General features: G+C 39.4%; 1 protein-coding gene and 1 long non-coding RNA gene across 4 annotated transcripts in view; one reads left to right on the forward strand and one right to left on the reverse strand.

Annotated features, from left to right (window-relative positions):
• PDE7B (phosphodiesterase 7B) overlaps positions 1–25,210 on the forward strand; it is a 290,852-nt gene that overhangs the window by 102,152 nt on the left and 163,490 nt on the right. The gene's annotated exons all lie outside the window — the stretch shown is intronic.
• LOC116665416 lies at positions 100–16,618 on the reverse strand. The gene is made up of 4 exons (XR_004322015.1): positions 16,608–16,618; positions 15,885–15,971; positions 497–503; positions 100–110 (listed from the first exon to the last, which is right to left on the reverse strand). It is a non-coding gene; the product is annotated as an uncharacterized LOC116665416 (long non-coding RNA).

Genomic DNA, 25,210 nt, shown 5'->3' on the forward strand with positions numbered 1-25,210 from the left:
CTTAGAAAGTTCAGCCAGAGGAAGTATCACTTTAAAGTGGTTAGAATTTGAAAAGGAAAGGTGATTGGCAATCTCATCTCTAGAAAATTTCCCTCCTTGGGGAGTTCTTTCTTTATTTAACCTGTCTTTCTAGTGGCTTTTTTTTTTTTTTTTAATAGAAGGACCTATCTCTGTTTCTGTGCTTCCCTCTTGGACTCTTTATTTTCCTAAATAGTAGCTTAGAATCATAGTTAATGGCCTCCTCAGGAAACCAGTTTCACTAAAAACCAAAGGAAAGAGAAACCTCTCTTTTTTCTATTATCTTTGAAAGTAAGTATTTGCAAATGCTAACAGAGTTAAACAGGACCTGAGAGTTTTATTATGGCAAAGAGCAGAGACAGTGGATGCTTGGAAGGTCGGGTGCCCACAACCCCTACTGTGCCATTGACCTACACTAGAATGTGAATAGCGCCCCCTGGAGTTGCAGTGTGAAAGAGGGTGAAGTAAGTTACTAGACTTGGCTTCTCTGAAGCCCACTTTGAGAGCCATGGACTCATGCCAGTGTTTTCTTTGACTTACTCAGTTAGAAAATGAAAATACCAGCATTTCTTTGCTCCCATTCCCTTTAATTTTACCTCAGAAGAAAAATGTGTGAGGATTTCTTTAAAAAGACAAATCAATACAGAATTTATAGAACTCAGTGAAAGAGTCCCAAAACACAATATTTAACTGTCCATTCAGTTTAGCCAATGATTATTGAGCAGATTATTACTGTAATCCTAGAATTAATGTTTGGTAGACAGAGAGGAAGACAAAGTGATGTCCTTAGCCCCCAGCATTCTTATTTTCTAGCATCACCCCTTCAGCTCTGTAACTAAGGCAGTGGTAGCAGAGAATGGGGCATGATTGGTCCCTTCTCCACAGTGGCATTTTTCTAAAAAACCTGTGGATATTCTTGGACATACGTCAGCCTGGGACCTGGTCAATCCCTCTGTGTTGTTTCATGCTAAATCTGGTGAAAGAACTGATAGGCCCAGAAAACACTAATGGATACGTTCAAATAAGAGTCCAGAGACCTGATTTCGTGTCCTCTGTCTTCCCCTAATAGCCATGTCACAATCTCTCTCGATCTAAAATTCTTTGTCCTTCAAATGTGCCCAACAACCCTGAGTAACTCCTACTTGATAACTACATTGCTTATGAGTCTAAAGATAAAAAAGGTGGTATGAGTAAAACACATGGGAAAAAAAGATTATCTAGACAAATGTCAGGCTGCTTTTTAGAACCTATGGTAGTTGAATGACCTAGTTTTTGCTTGTTGGCCTTCGGTGAAAGACAACTAGTTGAACAGACTTGCCATTACCAATAGTTCAACTTTCAAAAGTCTAAGACAATGATCTGAAGGAGATAGTCTTGAAACCTGTGATCTGGGATCAGAAGCAACAGCCTTTCTGCCATTGGGTCACCGATAGCAGACTTGCCCAGCAAATATCCCTGGAATAAATTTCCTGGTTAACTTTTTAGGGTCTGTGTCCATATTTTAAAAATCATGGATGCTTAATTTGTATTCAGTTGAATGATTTGGCTCATCTTTATTTCCAAAAATACATCTTGACACTGTAGGAAAGCTTTTGGCAGAATGAACACTGGAATAAAGAGGTGACAACCAAAAGTCGTGGGAGAAAGGACATAAATGGTAACTAAAAGGGAACCAATGCCACTTGGGCTGGACTTGGAGGTCCACTGAGACTGCAAACCCCCAAGCCAAGGTAGCTGAGAAGAGAGAAAGTCAGTGACTCCTGAGGAAATACTCTGCTCAGGAGACTTGGCAGGAATAATGTGGCTTTTGAAGAAAAGCCTGCTTTTGACCACACTGAAGCAGATTTAAATTTATATTGAAACAAATGACTCAAGAATCTCAATTTTAAATGGTCTCTTCATATGCATCATACACACATATTAAAATATATATTTTTGTAGAGACAGCTTTGAAAAGAAGCTTATCTGTAATAAAGAACTAATCAGAACTCATTGGTACTTAATCATATTCAGGATCTTCCTTGGCTCATTAAAGAGCAAAGGGGTCTCACAGATCAAAAGATAAGGTCACTAGTTTGTAAGCAAACCTTGAAATGTTGTTACCATCTGTGCTGAGTTTACCGCCAAGATTTTATAGCAAGATCGGAGTTTTAAAGTTTTCTTAGATTTAAAAAACTTCAAGTTCAGAAGTTCCAGCCAGTAACTGCCATACAATAAAATCATTATTAAGCCTATATTATTTCATGTTGTTTTGGAAAGTTTAGTGGAAGCTGCCTGTTGCATCACTCCCAGCATTCTGAATGTGCTGCATGATGGAAAAGGACCCCATGGCTATTCCAGTGGGGAAGGCAGGGAGATGGGATAAGAAGGGATGGAAAAATAACCCAACTGGAAGAATTATGAAGAGTGGTGAATTAGTAAAATGTTGTGCTATAGTCAACAGTCACTTGAATGTTTACCAAAGAAAATAATTGAATTAGTACCCCAAAAATGACTAATCTTGTACCAAAAGTCCAGATATGTATTGTTTCAGCAAATGTTTATTGAGCACCTGCTATGTGTCAGCCTTTCTTCTCTGTCTAGGAGAAAATAGCTGTGGGTCAAATAAACCAGATCTCTGATCACATGAAGTTTACATTTTACTGCAGGAAATAATTAAAAGTTAGATGAACACATAGTTATTCAATTTCAGGTGGTGATAACAACTATGCAGAAAAAACAAGGCAGGATGAGAGGGATAAAGAGTGACATGGAGGGGGCAGCTTTTTTAGATAGTATAGTCTCTAAGAAGGCATTTCAGGCAGAGAGAGCCACAAAGGGGTGGGACAGCGAGGCCAGAGTCTGAAATGGGATGAACAGGAGTAAGAGCAGAGGGAAGGAGATGAGTTCAGAGACACACGTGGGAGATCCTGGTGGCTTCTCTAGGCCAGTGCTTCTCAAACTTTAAAATGCACACAGATTGCCTGGGGATATTGTTAAAATGCTGATTTTGAGTTAGTAAATCTGCAGTGGGGCCCAAGATCCTATATAGCTAACACGTTCCCAAGTGATGCTGATCGTGATTCCAGGTATATATTTTAAATATCAAGTCTTTCATCCAGGATAGTAAGTCCAGATTTTGTTCTAAATGCAGTGTTTGGAGTTGCATGGCATAACCAGTGTTTTAGAGAATTCACACTCACTTCTGCTCAAAAAAATGGATTTTATGTGTGGCCACTGGAAGCAAATGACGACGTTAGTTCAAGCAGATTAGTGGTTTGGACTAGGAAGGCTGTAGTAGGGTAGTGAGAAGTTGGGATTCAGGCAGTGTTTGAAGCTCAGGCTGATAAAACTTAACTGAGGAATTGGATGTAGTAACAGAAGAAAAGAGAGAATCGTGAAGAGTTGGCCGAAGCCACTGGATATGTGGTGATGCCATTAACTAAGATGGGGAACAAGAGGATAAAGGGTAGAGAGTGACATGCATTGAGGAGGCAGGTGTTTAGGACTGAATTGTGTCCCCCCAAAAGTCATATGTTGCAGTCCTAACCTTGAATACCTCAGAATGTGACTGTATTTAGAAATAGGGTCTTTAAAGGGGTAATTAAGGTAAAATGAGATCATTAGGGTGCACCCTAATCCAACATCACTGGTTGTCCTTATATAAAAAAGCAATCTAGATACACAGATATGTCCCTATAGGGAGAATGGCATGTGCATATGAAGGTGGCCATCTACAAAGCAAGGAGAGGAGCCTGAGACTGATCCTTCCCTCACAGCCCGCAAGGGAATCAACCCTAACAACCCTTTGATTTGGGACTTTTAGCCTCCAGCACTGTGGGACAATAAATCTTTGTTGTTTAAGCCACCCAGTTTGTGGTATGTTGTTACAGCAGCAGACTTAAACAATAGAGGAGCAGCTTTTTTGAGGTAGACCCTCTGAGAAGGAGTAGATTTAAATCATCTGGGGAAGGAGCATTCCAGGAAGAGGAAACAGCACGTGAGCATCCACACAAGCCCCACTATGGGAACAAATGGTGTCAAAGGGAAACTTTTATTTTAAACCCTAGAGAGTAGTGACATTATTGAGTCAGAGCATTAGAGTAAAAAGATCACTGGATCAAGATTCAAAAGACATGGGAAGGTCTAACTCTGCCACTTATTAGTTGGATGATGATGAGCAAGTCTCTTCAACTCTCTGAGCCTTAGTTTTCTCATCAAATGGAAATAACAGTACCCATGGCACCTACCCCACCAGGCTGCTGTGAGGTCCAAATAAAATAAAAATACAAGTGAAAGTAGTTTACCGAGCACGGAGCCTTATGTAAGTGTGAGTTGTGGTGACTGTTCGTTGCTGCTGCCTTTGTTACTGTTTCCACGCTCACAGAGGACGTGCTGTAATGCTGTGGTGAACGGACATAAGCACACCCCAGATGTGCAGCTCAAGGGCCATGTGCCTTTATGTTATGAGGACACTCGAGAGCCTCTCTTGGCAATCATCAAGTCTTCTATCTTATTTTTTAGAAGCAAAAAAATTCAATTACATGTGACTCTAATTATAACCATATTTTTATTTAAAGTGGGAAGCAACGGAAGATTGTGGTAGCATAAATCACTAGTCATCTCATCTCATTTAGGTTATATGAAAACAAGATGGAAATCTTTGAAGTCAGTGTGTTTGTTTGCTAATCCACTCCCCCCTCCCCCTCCAGCCAAAAAAAAAACCAAACCCCAAAACACACTATGTTTCTTAGAACTGTTTGGATGGGAAGTATTTTTTTTGCAGGAATTTTTATTTAAAAAATAATGAGTTCAGGGTCTGTGCTATAAATCAGCACTCTGTTGGTTGAAAGTGAACCATTTTGGCTAGCACTGTTGCATCAAATTATGCAGCTCATTGAAATAAATCATGAAGTTTTCCTGAACTTTGGTGATGGACTAAATGAAAAGGAAATCCAAAGCAGATAAGTGACAGCTATGATGTTCTTGACACAGTTGAGGTGGGATGCAGGAGAGCATGGGGAGAGGAAGATGCAGAATGGTCACTGAAACAACTGTCCACTCCCCACAAAGTCTTGGTGCTTATTTTAATCCCTTTAATGTTGTTTTTTATTTTCTGTAACAAATTATATTCTGTTGGAAGATGCTTATTAAAATCATGACAGATTAATGGAGAACAATTACCAAACCGAGGTGCCACCAGCTACTTTATGTTACCAGGCTGTTTGTGCCCCACTGGAAGAAGCAGGAAGACAATTCAGTCTCCATGTCCAAGCGGTCCTCAGCCCCTGTGCTGAGTCTTGGAAATTACAAGCTGGAGAGTGACAGTGATCAATACCAAGACTAAATAACCCCTAACATCCTGACAGTACAGTGTTCGAAATAGGTTCTTTTCAGCTACTTAGAGAAAGGCTAATCACCTGCCCTACACTATTATTAATTGATTACCTATAACAAGAGCTAACATTTACTGGATACTTTTAGTTGCCAGACTGGGCAATGTGCTTTCCATGCATTACTTCATTAATCCTCAAAATAAACCTGTAGTATTTAAATGCTATCAATTTCCTCATTCAGATTGAACCAAATGTATATATACTTTATCTCACCCATTTTACCTTTAAAATTCTAGACATTTTCATTATATGAATGTTCACTATATTCCCTAAGATACTGACCCTGAGATACCAGGCAGTTACAGCTGAAAATTTAAGTGATTTATATTCAAAGATGTAGCAGGTTAAGGTGAAAGAAAAGAAAGTAGACTATTTCTCCCTAAATGGCTCAGACTGAACAAACTGGGAAATAGTCAACACTGTATATATGCCGTGCTCGGGCTCTTTTACAGGCTGGGTGATCGTGAAGCACGTGTCATTTCTTAACAAGATGCCTGATAGGATAACAAGGCGCTTAAATTCCAGAACGTGTATTCGCAATATGTTGGGAATATGAGATAGACGTTTCTTGCACTTGAACAAAATCAAGGTTTATAGCTCTTTAATGGCAGATATACAATCACTGTTATCATTCAATTCTAAAGTTATCCTAGTGTAACCTTTTCTGGTCCAAAGATTCAAAATCGCATTAATTCAAAAAGCATGTGTCAAGTTCTCATTGTTTCTGAGATACAGCTCTGATGCTTCTCTGAGTGGATTTGCAAACCTCCAAACGTCCCTCTCCAGGAATTCTCCTGGAGATCACACACTCACACATGCCTCCAGGAGCCAAGAGGGTGAAGTGTAACAGTGCAGCTGACTGGGTTCAATACTATACACAATGGTGGCCCTGAGACCCCCTGGAGAGCAAGTGTCCAACCTAAAGTAGGCACTGTGGCTCAGCTGCTGCCACACAGTGCCATGAGGGACTTCTGGCTCCACATAGCCAAGTCCTCGATCTTTCTAAGAAAATCTGGAAATTTAGGTATCTGTGTAAATATCCTGCTTTGTCAATGTTGGCAGCTTATGTCATTTTCCTTTCTTTTAAATACAATGCAGCCAAGTTCACTGTGCCATCATTTTGTGACCTCCACTTAGTGGGAAAGAGAGACATGCCAAAATGTTCATACTCCATTCCACTCAGGGGCTTTTCTTCTCTGCCTTCTCACACTCAGAAGGATGTCACAAGCAACACTTCCCTTCCACTGGGAAGGCTATGAGTGTTGGGGAAAGTGAGAAGTGGGTCCTTTAAAGAAAAGCGTGCACTCCCAAATCCAGCCCCTTCCCTCCTGCCTTTGCATAGAGCCAGATGTAACGTAACACTATCACAGACAAGAATGAGTACAGGTTTGAATTTCTCTAAGGAAGGAGAGCCTTACAGTGTTCACAGCCCTTACAGATCACCACGGGGCCTCTGACCGAGACAAGGAAGTCAGGAGAATGAAGATGCAATCTCCATTTTCAGTGTATTGGGTTCAAGGGAATAACAAGCTTTCCAAATTAAAACAGTTCGAGACTTAGGGTAGATTTGAAACGAAATACAAGACTGAAAATTATAGATTTGGGAGCTGTGAGAATAGAGAAAATAATTAAATCAGGAGAACTGATATAATTCCCAATGAGATTAACAAACATGGCACCACAGCTAAGACCTGGGGGTGGTAAAGAAATGGACTTGAACTAGACTCACCCGCAGTGGTGAGATATCACAGAAACCTACCAAGGATGTCTCCAACCAGGCGACGGAGTGAATAGAAACAGAGCAGGATTTGATAACTTTGGGAACCCCTATGTGAAGATTCTTTACTGAAAGGCAAGGGTAAGGGAAGCCAGAAATGGTGATGTGCCAGTATCCAGACCATAGCAGACATCAGGGAAGTCTGTTTATAGTGGGGCCCCAAAGGCTGCCCATTTATTAAATTATAGATAACCAAATTACAGATCTTCCTCCACTTGCTATGGGGTTATATCCCAATAAACCCATCATAAGTTGAAAATATCCTAAGTCAAAATGCATGAATGCACCTCACCTACTGGACATGATCGCTTAGCCCAGCCTATCTGAAATGTTCTCAGAACACTTAAATTAGCCTATAATTGGGCAAAAATTATCTAACACAAAGCCTATTTTATAATAAAGCATTGAATATCTCATGTAATTTATTGAATACTGTACTGAAAGTGAAAACAGAATGGTTGTCTGCGTGCAGAATAGTTGTAAGTATCATTTCCCCTCAGGATCGCGTGGCTGACTGGGAGCTGTGGTTCGCGGCCACTGCCTGACATCACTAGAGTATCTTACTGCATATCGCCAGGAAAAGATCAAAATTCAAAATTTAATGTATGATTTCTACCGAACGCACAATGCTTTTACACCACATAAAGTCAAAAAATTGTTAGTCAAACCATCGTAAATTGGGAACTGTCAGTAGTTTAAAATGAGTTCGGCATACTTGTAGGAGACAGGGAACTATGTGATTGCTTAGAAGGATTTTCATCATGAATGAGTAAACTTAAAATTAATTATTTCTAAACTTTTACTCTCTATCCCTTAACTAGTATTTGCCAGAGTTCAACTTTTGCTTTCCTGGGCCACTTTGGGGAGAAGAGAGAGCAGAGGGAGCTGAGGGTCCTCTGGTCGTCACCGTAGGCTCTCAGCTCTCATAATGGTCTTCAGGGGCCAATTTTACTGTTTCTCCGAAGACTGCTTCTGGGACCTCTGTTCCACACCTCTCACAGGGGAGACTCTGCAGTGATAAGACACCTGTGAGCAGGAAAGCGGGTACAACAGCGCTCAAGGAAGATGCAGGACTCTTTTTTTTTTCTTTTCTTTTCTTTTCTTTTTTTTTTTTAGGTCTCTAGAATCTTTTGTTATCCCTTTCTCTGGATCTCTGAAAAGGCATCTAGAGAGCTTAAATGGTTAAGTGGGGAAGGCTTCTTCACTCATCTTTTAAACAGCCGCAAATGGCAAGAAATGTTTCAAAGGTCTTGTGTAATTTCTTTACCTGGAGTTCCATTCTGGGGCTATTTTCCCTAATTTTTTTTTTTTTTTTTTTTTTTTTTTTTTTTTTTTTTGCTTTGGCAGTCAAATTCCTCAAGATTTTCAAGTAGTCTCTGATATCCAAACAATACAATAAAATGACTTCAGACATATCAGCATTAACATTCCATTGGTTTGGGTTTCTTGCTGATTCACCCAGGCTATATCAGGTCCTGAAATCACAAACTTTCTACCCATTCATTACCTAGAAGTCCTTACTTATAAGCACTAGGTAATGGCCTTGATGAGATTACCTAGCACTAGACCTCTCTAAGTATGTTCAGTTATAGGGGAAGAGAAATTCATCCTCTGAAATCTGTGGATTCTAACAGAGCTTAAGGTCAACTTGCTACAACTACCAACATTATGGTTAACACATGGAGGATGTGAGCTGAGACCAACTAAGGCAGAAGGACAGGCTTCTTATAGCAAGAAGCCAACAGTCTACATCATCTGGCTCAAAGAGACAGAGTCATCCTGCTTCTGGTTAATCCAATGGCAATAGCAAACCCATTGGAGCAGATGAGCAGTCTGGAGTATGGGAGAGGGACTTCTGGGAGATTAGTAGCATCAGTGATGGCTATGGGATCATAGCCCTGGTCATGTGAAGATGGGTGAACCCATCACTCAGCTCCAAAGAAATGAGTTTGAAGGAATTTGACGAGGGGCCAGGATCCTTTTGCCCTTTGCCGGGATTCAGATTTGGTTGTAGATAGCTCCACCAAGAAAACCTGAATAGACTTAGAGAGCCAAAGACACAAACAGAAAACTAGTCCAACAGGCTGGCTTCCCTTGGCATTAAGGACGCCACCTTCCACTTACCCAGACTCTGTAGGTTATGATCCCCCTCGGCTCACCAAAGAGAAGGTAGCAGCAGACCCTCGTCAAAGGTGAAATGGATCTCTTAGCATGACTGACTTAGCTCTCATTGGACCAAGCTGGAGACAGGAACCAGTTTATTCTCATTAAGAGTTGGTGAGGCCAGGAACAGGAGCAGTGAAGAGGATGAGGTAAGAAAGGAGAGGAAGAGGGGAAAATGGTGAGTAGTAGAAAACACACTGGCCAACGCAGATGACTGTCTCTCAGGTGCTCCCAATTTGAAGTGAGTGTGCTTGGGATTAGCAGAAAAACGCACGCCAAAAGATTGAGGACAATACCTCTGTTCATTATTTCAGAAGGCCTGTGGAACATTCCCATGTAATGAGTATATTATCACCTGTGCCTATCTGGGCTACATCAGACAAATCTGTGGTTAGATTTTGACTGCTACCTGCCTCCCCTTTCTAGACCCAACTCAGACTCAGGCCAGCGATATTTGTTAGGACTCTTGGTCCCAAGGATCAAACATAATGCCAAGCTGGCTTAAGCACCAAGTGGGGAGGAGTTAGTATAAGGATCCAGGGGTGCTTCGTGGAACTCAGGTTTAGCAAACCTCTTGGCTAGAATTGGGAAGGAACTGGAAGTAGGAACTAGAGTAGAGAGCCTGTGTCTGCTTCTCTGAGCATCTGCTTCATTTTTTTTTTTCTCTTTCTTTAGACCAGCTTTCTTTGATTCTGAGGTCCACATGTTACCCTCTCTTCTCCCTCTCCCTCATTTTCTTCTGTCTAAATATATAAATAGAGAGAGATAACCTGATTGGCCCAGCTTGGATTCAGTGTACATCTCTTGTCCAATCAGGACCTGTTGGGAGTTGGTTCATTTATTTCAACATAACTTAAAGGAATCCAGTCTTAGAGGCTCGGGCTTCTCAAACTTCAGTGTGCATACAAATCACATGGCCATCTTGTTTAAGTATAAATTCTGATTGTCTGGAATAATACCTGAGATCCTGCATTTTCAATAAGCCCCTAGATCATACTGCTGCTGCTGGTCTTTGAATCACATGTAGCAGTTATAGAAGGTGGGCTGGGGTGAGTCCCAGTACAGTGACTCCATTTTTCTTTCTGTGCAAAGTGCAGCACGTGCCTTTTCATGCCCTTCTTCTGGCCCCTGGATGCTCATTTCCCCTTGTCATGGAGTGGAGTTTATTCAGATGTGCTTGTTCTCTGAGAAGACCCTTAAGTTCTCTAAATATTTTTTCTCACAATCCCGTAACAACTAACCTCATCAAAATGCCTAATTCTTAAGTGTTTGTTCTCATCTAGTTTTCATGGAGAAAAGAAATCTGATGAACAAATTCAAATTGGCAAGCCTGAATTTAATCAAAAATATTTATTAAATATTTGGATAGCTGCCTTTTTCTTTAAGAAAATATACTATATCCCCAAAGGAAAGAATATCTAAAGGAGGAATTTCAATCACTGTGGCAAGTAGATAAAGGAAAATCTGAAGACAAGATTGGCACAGTGCTACCCATTGTCTCGAAATGTTACAGTTAAAAGTACACAAACCTCAGCTGGGGTCTGTGAAGCCATGGATTCTGATGGCCACGCTGGGTTATTGCTGGCTTGGCAATACCTGTGGGGGGTCTGAACTGGCTTCAGAACCATGGGTGATAGCCAAAGAGACCTGGCTACGTCCCAGCTAAAATCTTCCAGGTAATTTATGCAGAATCTGTTCCCTACATTCAAAATTACATTTTGATGTGCATAATATCAGTTGAGCCTTTTCATGAGGAAAACTACCCACATTATATAAACACTCAGCCAGCAAAAAGAGTAAGGAGAGGCAAGGCTGTGTGCACCTGAATTATTAGTTGAGACAGGGTTTAGGAAGTGTCCGAACTAATTACTGAATTTGTCTCAAAACCTGTAAAAAACATTTCTTTAAGCCAATTTAAATACTTTGGTCATGGCACTGAGCTTTTCTAAATAAGAACTGCTTTTTTCCCCTGCCTCATATCTGAGCATTTTAATGAGAAAACTTCCCAAATATCCTATAGGCCTCTCTCTAAGCCTTCCCAAGCAAGAGATTCTCTGCAGGCTATGTAAGATTTCATTGATTCCTAAAGATAAAAAATGTATTGATCTTCAGTACAAACACCTGGAATCCATTGCATAACGCTTCAGGAGCGTGCTGCCCCTTTCACCCAGGGGCCTGAAAATCTCGGAAGATGGGAGCTGCTGCCAGCAAGACTCTATGTTTACTCAAGTTTCTTCATTTCCCATACGTGTGTGCTTGCATGCCAAGCCAGGAGCATTTACTCCCATCATTAGTAACCTCTTGCAAAATAGACTTCCTCAATATACTACAAAGTCTGAAGGATAATAAGCTTGGTGTATTTTTCTTCAGAACCAGATGCTCCCACAGTGTTTTTGGCAATTCTTTTATCCACCTAATAGACCAGCTGGAATGGGGGAAAGAAGCATGCTTTGAGTAAGAATAAAACAATTGCAGGAAGATTTTTCATCAGCCAGCGTTGTTGATAAAACAGTCAGCTTGAGGTAAGGAGTGACGCATATTGGAGCCCCTGCCTGAGACATCAAGGTTATTTATCAGAAGACCTGGAAGTAAATTGCAGTCTCCCAGTGTTTTTAAAAAGACTAATGTCATTCAGATGCTAGCACACATTCAGGAATTCAGCTCCTGCCTACTGCTAAATTAGAACCTCCCAGACCGTATTTCTATTAATCTTTTAAAATATCTTCATCTAATCTGAGAGATATATAGACATTTTCAGTTTGAGCAGTTAATTCCCCTAAGTACAGAAATTGGTTGAAAAATGCTTATATTAATTTGCCAGTCTAGAGGTCCTTTGGATGACTAGCCAGGAGTGTCTCACGTGGCATGTGGTAGCTTTTATACAGATTCAATCCAGGGCTATTCCAAGCCCCCAGCCCCTGCCAAAAAACTGAATTTTCATATAGAAAGTAAGACTTAGACTGAGGCTTAATGTAAGAAAAATGAGAAGAATAACAATGATTCCTTACTGAAATAGTTACAAACCTGAGTTCTGGAATCAAACACGAACTTGAATACTGATAACAAAAGTTCCTTACTTGTGATGTGCAGGGTTCCTCACCTCCAACTGTGGAACTAGTCACTGCCAGGGTACGCAGGGGTGATGTACACAGAGTGGGAACTTGGGGAGAGCTCGAGCACTAAGACTGGTGCGACACATCTCTGATCCCACCTGCCCAGCTCCACGCAATCTTCATCAATCCTGAGGAAAAGAGAACAGAAACAAGCAAATAAAAATTCAAAGGTTACGTGGGAGGGAGGGTGGAAGTAGCTTTGAAGAACTTTCTGGAACCACTGTCATCCCCTTAGATGTAACAGAATGAAACTAAAGTCTTCCATGAGCTAATTGGTACCACCACCCCTTTCACCTGCCCTTTTGCTACCAGGCTAACCCTGTTTAAGCACCAGACTTTACACTTCATTTGCATTCCTCTCTCCGTGACTGTTCTGAAAAGGAAAAGGAAAGAGAGTGTCATGTTACTGTACTTGCCTCAAATTCAGAGGAAAATCCCACTTGGGAAAGAACAAAACTCTCCAAATAGCTTGATTTCCCCTGTCCAGCTGCAACTGACCTGGGGTGCCATCTGCCCTCCTAGCTGAGCTGGGTAGAGCTGTTGGGAACCCCCAAAGGCCCACGGACTGCAGCCTCTACAGTTGGATAGGATGAGAAGACTAGAAGTTTTCAGACTATCCCAGAAATGTTGCTGCTTTGGGGGATCCAAAGTATTCTATCATTTTTTTCTATTTAGGTGGAGAAATGAAAATGGATGGGTCAGGGGGTGCTGGGAAGGAGCAGAAAGATTAGTCCAAAGATTATCTTTCACATCTTAAAAGGGAACGATTTCTTTGGATGCAGACTCCACTTTGGCAAAGTTGCTGCATCAAAATCAAAACTAAAGTTACTATGGATAATTTTAGTTCATCTAACCACATTTCTTGCATCTACAGAAAAGATAAGACAGATAAACATAGTCTGGAGTACCCAAAAGTATTTCTATCCCCTGGAAGGATTTGGAGTGTAGGAAAAATAAAACCAGTGATCTTTTAGCTAGCTCAAGTCAAGCCTGGCTTAATTCCAAGCATTTCATGCTCAGAGCAACTGAAACTTTCCTCAATGCACTGGCAAGTTTATGGCTCAGAGTAGCGCCAGCATTGATGGTCCTGACCAGGACGGCAACACACAGGGGCTGCTGAGCTCTTGAGAACAGTTCTTCCTGTCTCTGGATCCCATAGAACAGGGTGTTTGCGAGACTTGTTGCTCAGGCGCCCAGGTGATGCTCTCAACTCCCCTCCCCTCCCACTGCTAATAAAACTCCTGGGATCTAATTACAATGAAGTTACCTCTCTGGCAGAGACTTCAGCCCTGCACTTTATACAAAGTACCCATACTGCTCACCAGGGACCCTAGAATCAAAGCTCTGTTCAGTGTCTGCTCCTCAGATTTGCTGGAACTTTTGCATTACTGTTTCTGTAAAGCACACAGATGTAGCCTTTTTTGAGTATGCAAGGAAGACTGGCTGATGGTCGTGCGAGCTGCCTTGACTTGTTTACCAAAATATCTCTAAAATGAGAGTAATTTCAGTAACTGAGGTGATGACATTTTCCTTTTAGCCCTCTCTGAGTGCATTGTGTGGAAATGGTTCAGCAAACCAAAATGTTCTTCCTGAACCTTGCAAAATAGTGGACTTTAAATCAATTTATTAATATCGTTTATTTAAGGGAAAACATTTAGAAAAGTGTAATAACCACCTAGTTGAGCGAGCATTTTATAAACTGGATAGTAAAGAAACTTGATTGAGCTTTGCTTAAAAACAGGACCAGGCTAGTGGGTTGGGAGTTAAAATATGATTATGTTTTCAGTGTAGGTATTCTTACTTGAAGGCTCACAGCAAGATGACACAGGTACTCTATTCATATTTTGATGCTAAGTAGGTCCTGGACAGCTCCATATGGCAGATCTGAGGAACCCAAGAGTGAGAAAATCGTGACTCTTTACCTGCCTGCTTTTCCCAAATCTCCTTCATGTGATGAACCTGTATCTGTGTCACTTTCTTCAAGAAGCATCTTTCAGGAAGGGATCTTAAGAAGGAAACAAATTCTGAAAGTTGATGGTCTAATAAAACATGTTTTCTGTTATTCGTCAAAGTTCCAATCATTAGGATAGTCTATTTTTTTCCTCCGAAAGTTCCAGTGGATCCCAGACCAGGAATCTGATGAGGTTGGTCACACAGTTTCAGGAAGAAGAGAATAAAATCTCCCCATTATATGATCTGCCCCATCTCAGGGACAGTCTTATTACATGTGGAACAGAAGGAGCGAGAAGAGGAAATAAGATTGCTGTTTGTACATTTACCTCCAAGCACTCTTGAAACACCTAGGAGAGAGCTATGATAATTCTGTAAACTTTTTGCTCTACCTTATTAAAGGAGAGTGTGTGTAGACCTAATATCTCTGAAGTGATATCTTCATCTTAAACAAATTATCTTTACAAGTAACTGAGACTGTCCCCAAAATAACAAAAGTGATCCTTAACCTTGAAACATATCTGTAACGGATGACACATTTATAGGAACAGACAACCGTGAACAGAATTTAGCCTGTTTTAAATGACTCGAAATCATAGTCTCAGCTCAGATGAAGGTTGGTCAGAATTGCAAGGACTGCCTCTGGGTTGGTGGCAGGAATCAGGTGATGCCAGATCACAGCAATTTGGGGCACAATCCCTCTGGAGTCTGTATTGAGTGTGAGTGCTCCCCTGACTCAGGCCTCTGACTTGTGAGATGATGGTGTAGCTCTTGGATTTGATTATTGGGGATTTCCCTGTACAGTCAATATTAGAACCAAACACTACGTACATGTGCATTCGGTCTGTGACTGTGGTGTGGAGAATAGAGGCCACCAGACCTGAGCCTTCTTTCCTTGATCACCCCTCAGGTAGTGGTAGTTGAATTAACTTGTATGTGATAAATCCCACTTGTTACTGGAGGTGTTCATCTGCTCTAAAGACAGAGTGTGTTCGTGATCACACTGATGAAAACCAGTGACCTGGTTGCAAACACTACTCCTACTTCTTTCTTCCAAAGAAGAAACAATAAGACACTTTAACTAAGCAAGGTACATTTCTCCAAACAGTGTGGCTCGTCTTTCTGCTTTGATTCACTAATAAATACATAAGAATGTGAACATTTGCTAAACAGAAAATAAACAATAAAAACTGATATGTATGTGTGTATGTATATGTACATGCATATGCATTTATTATACAAACAGTACAAGGGAAGGGAACACTGTATATCAAAGCTGCCTATTTTCACAGTCACAGAACTTCAAAGTGAGAATCAAAGCATAAAGCAAGATTTCCAAAGTACTTATGTATTTTTATAATCCAAATAATATGTTTACTAAAATCATAGTAATTTCACCAAACATTCTAAATTATATTTCCCCTGTTTTGTTAACTGCCCAAGTACCATCTTAGTCTGTCTGCAGTGCCATAGCATGGACTGGGTAACTTAAACAACAGAAACTTATTTTCTTACAGTTCTGGAGACTAGAAGTCTGAGGTCATGGTGCTGGCATGGTCAGGTTCTGATGAGAGCCTGTCTGCAGAAGGACACCTTCTTGCTGTGGCAGAGAAGAGAAAGGGCAGGCTCTGGGGCATCTCTTCTTATAAGGGCAGTAATCCCATTACAAGGGCCTCATCCTCATGACCTCATCTAATCCAGTTACCTCCCAAAGTCCTCATCTCCAATTACCATCACATTGGGGGTTAGAGTTTCAACATACGAATTTGGGAGGACCCAGACAATCAGATGGTAACACAGGCTCATCACAGGTGTGAATTACACAAAATCCTGAGGGATACTGTTCCTTGTGTGTCCAGTCTAAACATTGTGTGGGACGATGGAACGGAGAATTGTATCCAGAGACAGAAATTAACTGGCCCAAGTCCTAGAGACCATATCAGAAGAGGTACTGAAACTGAAGGAGCCAGGGCTCTCTGAAACTAAGAAGAAGCTAAGAGAGGACACAGTCCACAAATATTTTTTGAAGGTATCTAAGACTTACATATTGAAGAAGGACTTGACTTCTTTATAGTTTCAGAGTGGAATAAGTGTAAGGTAGAAGGAGGTAGATTTTGGAAAAATATAAGACAGAACTTAATAATAAAGAGAACTTCTCCAGCATTATAAAGTAGTAAGATCTTCAGCATTGAACTCATTCAGAGTGACAACCCTCTTTCAGGGATCTTCTAGTGGCAATGGCTGAATTAGGCAGAACTTGGAACCAGCTCTCTCCACAGTCTATTCTGACTCTAAGATGCTATGTTTTAAGAGCTTACCCTCTAATGATAGTTTTAAATGATCCATAGATGAATAGGAGAAAGGATATAAGGACCAAATACACAATATTACTTTGTGTTAAATGAAGGGTAGAAAGGAGTATCCAAAATGAATTCTTCTTTTTAGGGATGCTCGTAGAATAAAGCATTCAAAGGAAATATAATTTTCTGACCAAGTGGGCAAAAAGAAGTATAAACCAAAGAATTGGTTGATAATTAGAAAAAATCTCATCTCAAGTGAATCATGAGATAAGAGTTTTATTGTCATTATTATTTTATTTTGTTTGTTTTAAGAATATACATTTTATTTCATGAACTGTATATTTTCTATAGAAAGGATAGACTAATGGATGTTCATGACCTAATAAATAGTAACTATGCCTGTTGTAAGAAGAATTCATCTCAGTCTAAACTAAGATTGATCTGTCTTGTCTGTTATCTGCTGGCACCAAGGAAATGTATCCCTTGCATAATCTTGCCTACTTTTAAATAATCAAAGTTCAGAATGAAGCACTGTCTCTCTTTTTTATGTTAGAAATTTATAAGAATTCACTTTCTTCTAACAAAGATACATGTTTCAAATTAATTTGCTCTCTTTTCTGAAAAATTCAGCTCTTTTTAATTAAACTAACTGAAAATCCAACCAATCTAATGGATATCAATTAGAAGAACTTGGTAAAATGTGCGTGGTTCCAATGGTTGACTAAACATGCTAGAATTTGAGATAATGAAGACAGGACAGTATCTGTCTTTATCCATCACTGTATTCCTTCTTGCCTTTCATGGTGCCTGCCACCAGGAGGTCCTTGATACAATTTATCGAAGTAATGAAAAATTATTTTCATTAATAATTTTTCTAATTCAACTGATGAGATATATAAAAACACATCAGTCAAATTCACATTAGAGAGTTGCTTCAGTTATAGTGGTTGGTCCATGTTGGCTTTTCAAGAACTACCCACTTAGTGTACCATCCAAGGCCTTCGTTTCTTTCCATTTCCTTCTCCCGTTTGCTGTTTTGTTATTGCATGAGCAATAGATGTTTAAGAAGACATGAAATTCAAATTAGATTTGAATATTGGTTATGCCTCTTCAAAAAAGTTCAGTTAGTAAGATTTTAGATTTCGGGGGGTGGAAATTTACTCACATACTCTATTAACAGAAAGTTAGCTGCATTGAAACTCTCGTGGGTCAGAAGCAAAAGTTATATAAAACAAAGCTGTGGATAATATAGATTTTGTAGGGAATACATTTTTGCAGACTATGGTCACAGCATGAAAAAAATTGCAACCCCAAAATATGCATTTAAATGCTTGAGGTGAGAAAACAGAACACACATTCTCGTTATGTGAAGGTAGATGATTCAGTAATAAAAAGTACTGATCCAGGAATAGGAACCCTAGATTTTCTATCAGAGCATTGGGTGCCTTTTATCATCCTGGACCCCAGGTAGCTCATTGATAAAATCGAAGACAAGCCCTAGTCACAGTGATCAGTCTAAAGCAGTGGTTCTTACGGTGTTTTCCTTAAGCATAACGTGAGAATTTGTTAGAAATGCAAATTCTCTGGCCCAGCGTGGAACCCATTACATCAGAAACTTTAGAATTGGGGCCCAGTAATTTGCTTCCTGATACACACTCACTTTTGAGAATCATGAGCTTTGGGTTCTCTTGGAAACTCATGATGGGGCTTTAAAGGACCCATCCCCCTTAACTCCAACAGTTCTCAGACAAGGTCTCCACCATGTGGGCGGCAGCATCTTGCCTGCCAAGAGTTGAGGTTAAACATGAAGAAATTAAGGGTCTCTCTTTCACTCATCTCTGCGCCTGTCACCTACTCCCCTGCTGCCTACACTCACATCCACCAGTGTAAGCAAATTGTCCTCAAGTGACTACCTACTTCCCGCTTGCTGATGCCTGAAGTCCCTTCAGCTAGGAGAAAAGCCTTTGGATTCACAATGAGATGAATTCTGTTAATGTTAACATATTAATGTATTAATGTATTAACAATATACTCAGTAATGTAATATATTATAATAATATATGAAAACAACTCATGGTTGAGGTGATAATTTCTGTGAATGGTTTTTAGCTGTGCATAACAAATCGTTTTCTACGTGTGATGGCAAACAAGAAATTACTAGCTAAAGATGGAAAGAGAGGGGTTCCAATGAAGGGGGTGATCAGGGAGCTGTAAGAAAAAAAGAGGCTGTGAACTTTCAAGACTTTACAGCCATGCCTTGAGTCGCCTCTAACATGCATATTCATTGAGAAGACATTCATGAAAATAGATTCCCCCCCCACCCCCGTAGCTACAAAATCAGACTCTTCTGTTTCACATGATTCTTGAAGATTTTTTTAGTTTGTTTTGGTTTTTGTTGTTGTTTAATTCACAAAAGAGCTTCCTTTCCAAAGAATTACGTTAATCAAAGTGTCACTATAATCCATAGTTTATCCATCTTCATCATTACTGTGATAAAGCAAAGTGAAGATTGAAGGTAGCTGCCTCTCTATTCCTTCCCACATATGTCAGTCTCGAAATTTTCACCGTAGCAGTTTCTTAGAACAATTCCACCTCATAAGTACTGTTTTAGGTGACAACTCATTTTAGATTTCAAATATGTGTCGTTTATTTGTGCTTCAGATTATTTTTAGTTTATAATCTCTTTAAAGTAAAAGTAAGCTTGCATTGCACAATGCCTAACACATAGTATGGGCAATAAATATTCAGTAGCATTTAAGATAATATAGTAGTTTAGGTTTTCATGTTCTGGCTTTGAAAAGTTAGAATAAACAGATCAGCTTTTCTTTTTAACTTAATTGTTCCCTGTAGCTAGATTTTGTGGATGGTTTACCATCAGGATAAATGATAACAAATGAAGGAAAATACGGTGCAAAATATAACCTGCATATCTACTTAATATCTACACATATTAAAATACTTTCAGTGTTTGATCCATGGAAAGAGCAGACTTTAGACACTTTGAAATCAACTTTGTTACACAAGGGGGAATAGTAACTTCTGTGAAGTGTGAAACTTTAGAGTTTATAAAGTGCTTTCAAGTACACAATCTTGTGTGATGCTCCCAACAGCCCTGTGAAGTAGGTGTGGGGTTATTACCTCTTATTTACTGGGCTGGAAAAAAGAGTCTAGGGAGATTCAATAGTTTGCCCAACATCATACAGTGAGTTATGAAATCAGTCATTTGTCCAGATGCTTGTGTCACCCATGCTCACTGACCTCTTCCACTGTCAGTATAAGCTGAGCTCTTCCCAGCCCCTCTCCCCCAAGTCTGGTCAACCTCTGCTACATTGGGCCAGTTCACGTTTCCGTAGGTGGCGTGGAAGGAAAGGGGAGTGCTCTTTGATAGGTGTACCCTTGATTGGAGGGAAATGGAGGCGATACTGTATCTGACTCTAAAAGTAGACATGAAAAGTCTAGTCTTAGTCAGCGTCTCAGCCTGACACAGTAGCACTGACAGTATCACCTATATCTTTTTGATCCTAAGCTCCGTGAGTTTCAATCCTGGCTAACCCTTAGAATCACCTGAGATGATTTTTTTTTTCAATTCAGATACTCTAGCCTCACCCCCTGTGAATCTAAGATGGGTCGCAAGCATTGACATTCTTGAAAGCTCCCCCAGGTGACGAATGTCCAGCCAGGATTGAGATCCACTGACACAGCTGAAATGGAAGCAAGACTGTTATAAACTGGCACAGAAGCCACCTTTTTTCCTCCTCAAACTGGGTAAAAAGAACATGTCTGTTGACAGTCCCAACCATTTCTATGTAGAGGCCTTGTATAATTTCCAAACAAGCCAGAAAGTTGTGTCTAGCAGGGAATTCCTGTGGGCTATTATTAAAGGGCTTATGGTTAACTGATGGGCTGAATTAATGGTGAGCATTAAGGCAGACTGAACCTCAAAATTCAGGCAGATTAACAAAGTGACCAATGTGGAGGTACAGATTTCAAGTTTAACTTTGAGTTCCCTATCTCTCACAAGACAAGCACTGGTGGTAATAAAAAGGATGCTTTCTTTCCTTTACCAGTCAAGTGTGCATGGACCAGCCCTTTTAAAAACTTAGGTCTATCCAGATAGACATAGGAGGAGAGCTATAATTAACTTGAGTAAGCAAAGTAATAAGCAGCAGCCTGAAAAACAACTTCTAGAAATCTAAGATGGACCTAGGGTCTGTCCTTAAACTACCCCTTCCTTTGTTAATCTCCTGCATGAGGAAACCCCTAGAAGTTACATCAAGTTACAGCTGTTTTCTCTCCCTGTATTGGACCTGATTACATGTACTTGTGTGTGAGAGTCCCACTAAGGAAACACCTAAGAATAAGTAAGTTTATAAAAGTGAATGAATTGGTAGGAGATAATTCACTTCACATAAAAATAAGAACATGAACGTATTACAGAAGTCATACTAGAGGAAACAATTAAGATGATGCTCCTTCAATTGCATCTGAAGTTTCTACTTCACCAAATGTATATTTGACCCCATCCTACCTGGAATAAGGGGATATCTAATTATTAATTAACCTTTTCTAGCTCAGCACACATATAAATGGATTCATAATCAGAAAACCTTTAAATCACTCAAAACCAAATGAAATGTCTCCACAATTTATGGAAGTCATGGGTACAAATGAACCCACAATATACCAAAAGCAGGCAACTGAAGCAGACATTCTAAAGTCAAGAACTTGCCTCTACTGTATTAGAAGGGTAAAAAATCTCATGTACTTAATTTTATTCAACAAGTGCTTCTTGAGGCTCAATCATGGATTTGACATTGTTGAGAGTAAAAATTAGCATAGTACCTCCTCATAATAATACTACAAAACACGTATTAAATGAGTAGAGAATGCTACTCAATGTAACAGAGGGATTATATAAGACAGAAGATACTAAAGATACTCATTTAAATACATGATATTACCAAGAAAGAAACGTGGAATAGAAAGAGTGAGTCGGCAGCTGGATGGACGTACAACAAAGTTGGTCAAGAGCCCTGTGGCTCAGTTTCACTCCTTTTTCAATCTAGCAAACCTTATAAAACAGCACTTTCATCAGCAGTAAATATTGGCTGCCCATGGCCATCAAATCAGGTCCAGCTTCCTCACCCCAGAATCAAAGATTATTCAGGGTGAAACCCATTCATCGTGATTTGTCATGTGTCCCTCCACTAACAACTTCGTAGTCTGTAGGCAGTCAGACAAAACTCCTTCATAGCCCCCTGTGCCCTGGCCTTTGATCACACCTTCAGACCTCAGGGTCCTCTAGCCACCCCCCTCCACCTCTAAAACGTCAACCCCCTCCCTTGCCCCTGCCCCACACATCCACACATTTACACCTACTCGGTTCCTACTTGTCCATCAAAATCCTGCCCCAAACGTGAAATTTGCTCTGACAGATCCAAGAAAAGGAAGCAGTCTATGGCCATAGAAATGTGTCTGAATCCCAGTATCTTGAAACCACTACAGATTCTAAAAGAGATGTTTTTCAAAGGTCCACTTCTGAAAGAGAGAATACTACTTTTTGTCGGAACTACAGCCAGTAAGAATCCTGCTCCGGAGCTCGTTCAGGGGTGGCAGTGGGAAAGGAAAGCCATGTGTACAAATGGAAACTTGGGCTTTTCTGAGAAGAGACAAGTATTCTCATGCTGTTGGAAAAAGATAGCCATGGTGAAGTTCTTAAAAGTAACATACCTACAACCTCTCCTATGTACAAAACAGGGTACTTTCTGTCGTGATTAGCTAATTGGCCTGAAAGACAATCTTACTGGCCCAGGGACACTAGTTCAAAGCCTTGGCCATTATCTATTATGTGTAAAGGCTTTTTTTTTTTTCCTACAACATAATTTTAGTGAGTTGTAAATGAATACTCTGGTTAACGTATTTGCTGGGAGAATAGTTGGGAATACATGAAAATAAAAATTAGTGAAAAAGGAATGAAAACAAACTTAGTTTGTCTTCTTTAAAAGCTTGTTATATAGGAATTATATTTTAATCTAATTGTTAATCAGGACTGTCTCAGCTTTCTTAAAATAAAAGGATACATGCCCACACAGAAAGATTGATTTTAAAAATTATTCCTCCAAGTTAATTAAATCTCTTTAAAGTTCACCCTGAACTGAGAAAAACATCTGTATTTCATGTTGATATACATTTAGATAGAGGAACCTTTCCCAGAGGACATAGATTCCTTACTGACAAATATGCAAACCTAAATAAATATATTGAAGAATAGCTTAGAATTTTCTAATTTCAAAATTATGTCTTTACATTTTAACACAATTATTGGCTCATTTATAAACATGTCTTTAAAACTGATTTTTCTAGATTTCTTGATTTATTTATTCAAATAAATCAAGTAATAATACTCACTCTTATTTAGGTCATTAATGTTTTTGAGCAAAAAATCAACCTCACTCAGAAACCCTTTGATTACCAAGTGATCCATCAACCAGCTGTTTTATATGATATGTTTAGATGTCCTTTAAATTACATATTATGTAGGCTCCCCCAAAACTAAGAAAGTAATAATATCATATTCATTTTCTACCATTACAAAGGGCAGAAAAATGACAGTGACAAAAGCGCAGATTTTTATCAACATAGGGCAAGGAGGAGTGTTTTGTAACTTTGTTCTCTGTTAGTTTAACCCACTTAAACAATCTAGCTTTGTTGCAGAGAAGTGTCCTCTCCTCTTTTTAACTCATTCTCTGTCCCACTGAGGAAAGTTAAACAGCAGAAATATACCCCAAATGTAGTCTTTTATCTTGGCCTGGTTGTTTTGATCCAAAACTGAGAAAAAAATCCAGCTAGTTACCCTAATTCTTTTCCAGTGTGCACAGCACTTCTGTGAGTAAATCTTAAGGGCCCCGGGCAGATTACAGTCAATATATTGTTCGGTGTTCTCCCGCTCTGAGAAATAACAGTCCCCACTTAGCGCACAGGGGTGCTGTGAGAATCGATCACATTAAATGCCAATTACAGCTCTTTAGCTATGTAATACTCAAAACACTGTGGCCAAATAGTAAAGCTAATAAGAAACACTCAGGCCCATCACCCCCTACTCTGAACTGGCGCTGTAACAGCCTGGTCCAGCAGGGAGCTGGGACTCAGCATCCCCTTCAAGCCTGTGACTGTGTTTCTGAGCTAGTTTCTGTTATTGTTGTAGTTGTTTACTGAGGATGTGCTAATTTCAAGAAGCAGTGGGAGGGTGATAAATTAGGAATTTGAGATTAACAGATACTGCTATATGTAAATTAGATAAACAACAAGGACTTACTGTGTAGCACAGCATACTGCTATATCCAATATCTTATAATAGCCTATAATGGAAAAGAATGTGAAAAAGAATACATACATGTCTATGTATAACTAAATCACTTTGCTGTACACCTGAAACATTATAAGTCAACTATGCTTTAATTTAAAAGAAGCCTAACCCTGAAAAAAAAAAAAAGCAGAGGAAGTAGTTCCTATGATAAAGATAACATGTACACATTTGTTGTTTTCCTGTAACTCCATCACTAAGAGTCTATTCTAAGAAAAGAATCTAAAATACAGAACAATGAAGCTTTTTGAACAGAGATATTTCTTCAGCGTTGTTTATAAGAACTAAAAATTTAATGACAATCTACATGACTAAGAGGGAAGAGATGAATTTAATGATCACAGAAGCATATGTTGAAACACCATGCAGCCATTAAACACAACATATACAAATAGTTTTAATAGCAAAGAGAACTGTTTTTTTACAATGTTAAGCGAGAAAAGAACACAAAATGGTATAAATGATATAATACCGACTATTATATATGTGTAATATAAAATATATGTTATATATGCATCTGGATACAACTAGAAAGATAACAGGAAATGTTAACAGTAGTCAGTGGGGATGATACATGACTGTTTCCTTCTTAATATTGTCCTTTCTGTTCCCTACAAGAAGCACTTCTCACATTTTACAACACACACACACACACACACACACACACACACACACACACACACACACATACAACTAGTGGAAATGGAATCAGAAAACTATCTAAGCTTTCTCACCATTGTAAATTATACACTGTTAGGAAAATCTTTAACCCATGCTTTATTCATAGAGTATGGTAATTTTATCTCATAAGACTGTGCTAGAATCAACAGATATAATATATTTTGAACCACTTTTTAATAAGAAAAATCCCTTATGATTACATAACAATATTTTTTTGGTGGTAAAAGAAAGGGGCCTTTCATAGTTTTTCCAGGTCAGCCTGTATAGTGAAGGCAGTTTTGCCATCATTCCTTCTGCCGCTGGTTGTAATTCTGACCACCATGATGGACACTGTGAAGACTATGATGAAACCTGGTTCCTGTAGAATAAGTAAAAAGTATATAAGGCAAATTAATTATCTTAATGAACAGTGTGTTTCAGTTATTTATATAATAAGATATGTTTTGTATTATTTTTCAAACTTTCCTTAA

This window comes from Camelus ferus, chromosome 8, assembly GCF_009834535.1.
Source record: "Camelus ferus isolate YT-003-E chromosome 8, BCGSAC_Cfer_1.0, whole genome shotgun sequence".
In the NCBI taxonomy this organism is placed as follows: Eukaryota; Metazoa; Chordata; class Mammalia; order Artiodactyla; family Camelidae; genus Camelus; species Camelus ferus.